The following is a 6000-nucleotide window of genomic DNA, read 5'->3' as shown; positions in this document are numbered from 1 at the left end:
TATATATATATCCTTCTCTTTTACCTTCAATCTCTACCTTTCTCTTGGCCCTTCCAATGCTGCCTCAAATATGCTTAGTTCCCAATTCCCACTCTACAATTCTCTTTACAATTCAAAATCCTGTAAAATGTAGATCTTGTGTGCTATGTCCCCCACTGTGCCATTCTCTCCTTTCTTAGGGCTTTACCATCTGGCTTTCATCTACATGGACTCATCTCCTGTAACTGATTCTGGGTGCTCACCTTTAACTTTTAGTGATCTGCAATCCACCAGTAGGTGGGTTTTGTGAATGGTCTAAGTTTCAAAGTTCTTTTTTCCGTATGGATGTACAGTTTTCGAGCACCATTTATTTAGAAGGTCATCCTTTCCCCCACTCCTTTGAGTTGGCATCTTTGATGCAAATCAGGTAACAGCAATGTGTGGATTTGTTTCTGGACTATTTTGTTCCATTGGTCTATTTGTCATGCACCACACCATACACTTAATAATTACCTTTTGAATAAGTCTTGGTGACTGAGTGCAATTCTCCACCTTTTTTACTTCCTCTTCAAGATTGCTATGGCTAGTCTTAGCCCTTTGCATTTCTATGTATTACATATTTTTGAATGAACTTGTCAATCTACACAAAAATAGCTGCGGGACTCCTTATGGGATTGCTTTGAATCTGTATGTCAATGTGGGGAGAACTACCTCCTTTACAATAATGCATCTTTTTAGGAATATTGTATATTTTTATTTAGTTCATCTTAAGTAATCCTCTCAGTAATATTTTATAGTTGCCTCAGTAGAGGGCACGCACACCTTTCATCACATGTGTTTATCACGGTTTTAATGCCATTCAAACGGTATTGTTTATATGTAATTTTCTAACTGTGGCTGTCACACAGAAATTCAATGAACTTACTACAATCACTTTTTAGATTCTATTAGTTTTCCTATACTTTCTTTTGAATTCTCTAGGTGTATAAATATGTCATATACACATATGGATAGCATCATTATATGCTTTTACAACCATTATACTTTTCTCTTTCTTGTCTTATTGTACTGCCTGGGACTTCTAGCACAATGTTAAATAAAAGTGATGTTATCAGCTATTGGTCTCGTTCTTTTTTAAAAAATTTTATTTTACTGAAGTATAGTTGATTTACAATGTTGTGTTAATTTCTACTGTACAGCAAAGTGACTCAGTTATACATATATATAATCAGTCATTCTTGATCTCGGGGAAGTTTTCAAAATTTTATCCATGAGAATGTTTGTACAGTTTCTTTTTTGAAGGGTGGGTCTTTTATTAGATTAAGAGAGTTTCCTTCTATTCCTAACTTGATAAGAGATTTTTATAATAAATTAATGTTCTATTTTATCTAATTATTGTTATATATTTAGTGTAATGATTGTAGCGATTTTCTCCTTCATAATTTAAATGTGGTGATTTACATTCATTGCTTTTAAAATGTTTAACTAATCTCATATTCCAGGAATAAATTTCCCATGGTCATGTTCTATTACTGTTTTTATAGACCACTGAATTCTACTGGCTAATATTTCATTTATTTTTTTAAACTACGGTCAGAGAGAAACTGGCCTGTAAATATTCTTACTTGTCATGTTCTCAATAGGTTTTGGTAGTGAGGATATGCTGACCTCAAAAAGGATTTGAGAAGTATTCCTGCCTTCTCTGGAACAGTTTGCGTAACATTGCCGATATTCTTTCTTAAACAGTTGGAAGAATTCCATTTGGAGCCATCTGGGCCTGGAGTTTTAATTGTGACATGATTTTTATTTAAGGATTCAAATTTTAAAATAGTTATAGACCCGCTCAGATTTTATCTTTTTTCCTATGCTAGCTTGATAAGTTTTCTTTTTAAAGGAATTTGTACATTTTGTCTAACTTTTAAGTGTGCTACCATAAATACTCTCTTAATAATTTTTTATCTTTATAGCATCTTTAGTGACATCTTTTCCTGAAAATGGTAATTTGTGACATATCTTTTTTCACTGGCCTTACTAAGGTTTTTTTGATTTTTATAGTCTTCTCAAAAACACACTTGGCTTTTTAATTTCTCCTTAAATTTTCTACTTTATTTTTATTCCAGGTCATGTTGTTTATTTTCTTTTTCTACTTTCTCTTGACTTGACTGGCGTTTAAACATTTCTTCTGATAACTTATATTACTGATTTTATAGCCTTTTTTCCTTTCTCTTTATGGAACTAGAGCTATAAATCTTCCTCTGTTTACTGTTTTAGCTGTAATCCACAATTCTTGACATGCCATATTTTATCACTTAGTTAAAAATATCGTGTAATCTACACTGTGATTTGTTTTTTGACTTATGAATGATCTAGAGTATCTGCTTAATTTCCCTATCTGGTGACTTTCTAGTTATCTTCTTGGAGCTGATTTTTGGCTTAATTCCACAGTGGTCCAAGAAAATACAGTATATGCTTCAATCTCTTAAAATTCATTATACTTGCTTTTTCGTCTATCAGATAGTCTATTTTGGTAAATGCACCATGTACATCTGATAACAATGTGTATTTTCTCATTGCTGGTTATAACTGTAGATAGGTAGAGTGTGTGTGTGTGTGTGTGTGTGTGTGTGTGTGTGTGTGTGTGTGTGTAAACAATATCTATGAAAATTTGTGGAAACTCTGGGTGACCAGAAATAGATGGACAGATATCATGTTGTTGAAATGTCTTTTTTCTTAATGACATTTTTTGTCTGATTCTTCAATCAGTTTCTGAAAGATGTATAATCTCCGAATTGTAGATTTGATTTTTCATTTTACTTCTGACAAGTTTTGCTTTATATATTTTGCTGACATGTCATTTGATACATACAAATTTAGAAATGAAATATCTTTTTAAATTTTATTTTTGAAATATTTTAATTGAAGTATAGTTGATCTACAATGCTGTGTTAGTTCCTAGTGTATAGCAAGGTGAGTCAGTTACGGTTTCGTGTATAAATATATATATATATATATATATATATTCTATTTCATATTCTTTTCCATTATGGTTTGTTACAGGGTATTGAATATAGTTCCCTGTGCTACACAGTAGGACCTTGTTGTTTATCTATTTTATACATAGTAGTTTGTATCTACTAATCCCAGACTCCTAATTTATCCCTCCCTCCCCCTTCCCCTTTGGTAACCATAAGTTTGCTTTGTGTCTATGAGTGTTTGTTTTGTAAATAAGTTCATTTGTATCATATTTTAGAGTCTAAATATAAGTGACATCATATGATATTTTTCCTTCTCTGTCTGATTTACTTCACTTAGTATGATAACCTCTAGGTCTATCCATGTTGCTGCAAATGGCAATATTTCATTCTTTTTATGGCTGAGTAGTATTCCACTGTATATATGTACCACATTTTCTTTATCCATTCATCTATCAATGGACATTTAGGCTGCTTCTGTGACTTGTCTATTGTAAATAGTGCTGCTATGAACATTGTGGTACATGGTACATGAACTCTTTTTGAATTATGGTTTTCTCAGGGTATATGCCCAGTAGTGGGATTGCTGGGTCATATGGTAGTTCTATTTTTAGTTTCTTAAGGCACCTCCATACTGTTCTCCATAGTGGCTGTATCAATTTACATTTCCACCAACAGTGCAAGAGGGTTCCCTTTTCTCCACACCCTCTCCAGCATTTGTTATTTGTAGACTTTTTGATGGTGGCCATTCTGACCAGTGTGAGGTGGTACCTCTTTGTCATTTTGGTTTGCATTTCTCTAATAATTAGTGATGATGAGCATCTTTTCATGTGCCTGTTGGCCATCTGTATCTCTTCTTTGGGGAATTGTCTATTTAGGTCTTCTGCCTATTTATTTTTAAAGTTTGAACAAAAAGAAAAATGATATTTATTTATTTGTTCTGCCCATTTTTTGATTGGGTGGTTTGGTTTTTTTTATTGAGTTGTATGAACTGTTTTTATATTTTGGAATTTAATCCCTTGTTGGTCACATCATTTGCAAATATTTTCTTCCATCCCATAGGTTGTCTTTACATTTTGTTGATGGCTTCATTTGCTGTGCAAAAGCTTGTAAGTTTGAGTAGGTCCCATTTGTTTATTTTTGCTTTTATTTCTATCGCCTTGGGAGACTGACCTAAGAAAATGTTGCTATGATTTATGTCAGAGAATGTTCTGCCTATGTTCTCCTCTAGGAGTTTTATGGTGTCATGTTTTATGTTTAAGTCTTTAAGCCATTTTGAGTTTTTTTTTGTATGGTTGTGAGGGAGTGTTCTAACTTCATTGATTTACATGTAGCTGTCCAGCTTTCCCAACATCACTTCCTGAAGAGACTGTCTTTTCTCCATTGTATATTCTTGCCTCCTTTGTCAAAGATTAATTGAGCGTAGATGTGTGGGTTTATTTCTGGGCTCTCTGTTCTGTTCCATTGATCCATATGTCTGTTTTTGTGCCAATACCACGATGTTTTGATTGCTGCAGCTTTGTAGTATTGTCCGAAGTCTAGGAGGGTTATGCCTCCAGCTTTGTTCTTTTTCCTCAGGATTGCTTTGGCAATTCGTGGGTCCTTCATGGTTCCATGTAAATTTTAGAGTAATCATTAATTTTGTGAAAAATGTCATGGGTAATTTGATAGAGATCAAATTAAATCTGTAGGTTGCTTTGGGTAGTATGGCCATTTAACAATATTAATTCTTCCAATCCAAGAGCATGGGATATCTTTCCATTAGATATCTTTCCCATCTTTTTGTTGAATTGCTCCTTTAATCATCATGAAAAATTTCTCTCTCTCAAAGTATTTCTTATCTTAAAATCTATTTTGTCTAATATCAGGATAGCTGTGTAATTTTCCTTTCAATTATTTCTTCATCTTTTCACTTAACATTTCCAGACTCATGTTTTAGGTGAATAAACTGTAAGCAAGATCTTTTGGGTTTTGCTATTTTATCTAGTAGGACAATACTTGTTGGCTAGAGTATTAATCTATTTGCATTTAATGATTACACTTAATTTTCTGATACATTAAATTTTAAATCTATCATCTTGCTTCCCTCACCCTCAGTTTCCTACTTGTTCTTCCTTCTTTTCATTATCGTTTCTTGACTTTTATGTAATGTTGTTTTATCCTCCTCCCCTTCCCCATTATCTTATTGATGCATAGTATTATATTATACCTTAAGGGGTTACACTATAAATTATAATACACATCCACGATATATTCAAAGCTTTTTAAAGTGAGTGTTTTACACTTTTCAAACAAGTCAAGGATCTTGTATTTACTCAGTGTATCACTCTTCTACCTTTTCATGCTATTGCTGTCTTCTATTTTAAATTTATTTATTTATTTATTATTTATTTTTGGCTGCATTGGGTCTTCATTGCTGTGCACAGGCTTTTTCTAGTGGTGGTGAGTGGGGGCTACTCTTCATTGTGGTGCATGGGCTTCTCATTGCGGTGGCTTCTCTTGTTGCAGAGCACAGGCTCTAGGCGCACGGGCTTCAGTAGTGGCTCATGGGCTCTAGAGCACAGGCTCAGTAGTTGTGGCACACGGGCTTAGTTGCTCCACAGCATATAGGATCTTCCTAGACCAGGGATTGAACCTGTGTTGCCTGTATTGGCAGGTGGATTCTTAACCACTGCATCACCAGGGTAGTCCTAATCCTATGTATATTTTATTCTACAGATTTTTAAAATTTTGTATAGTTAATGTGTTTATTTTTTAATTTTTATGTTTTTAATGTGTTTTAAATGTACACATTTGTTCACCTTCTTTAATGATTGTAATTCTTTACTATATTACTGTATTTTAATGTTGAGTCATTTTCCTTGTCTGAAGGCTTAGAGTATATTTTTGGTGAGAGTCTGCTGGAAATAAGTTCTGTCAACTTCTCAGTTATATAAATGTTTTTATTTTCCTTTATTTTTGAAGGCTACGTTTGACACTTGTAGAATTCTAAATAGCTGTTTTCTTTCAGCACTTAAAAGATATCATTGCACTGTATTCAGGTTTCAGT

At 33.4% G+C, this 6000-nt stretch overlaps 1 protein-coding gene across 1 annotated transcript in view; it reads right to left on the bottom strand.

Annotated features, from left to right (window-relative positions):
- Nucleotides 1–6000, bottom strand: part of LOC113629025 (protein unc-13 homolog C) — a 340801-nt gene that overhangs the window by 49878 nt on the left and 284923 nt on the right. The window lies entirely within an intron of this gene.

The sequence above is a fragment of the Aethalodelphis obliquidens genome, unplaced genomic scaffold (genome assembly GCF_003676395.1).
Source record: "Aethalodelphis obliquidens isolate GAN/ISIS:26980383/991018 unplaced genomic scaffold, ASM367639v1 scaffold26, whole genome shotgun sequence".
Classification (NCBI taxonomy): domain Eukaryota; kingdom Metazoa; phylum Chordata; class Mammalia; order Artiodactyla; family Delphinidae; genus Aethalodelphis; species Aethalodelphis obliquidens.
Note: the sequence above shows the minus strand (reverse complement) of the source record. Positions and strands in the feature narration are given on the sequence as shown.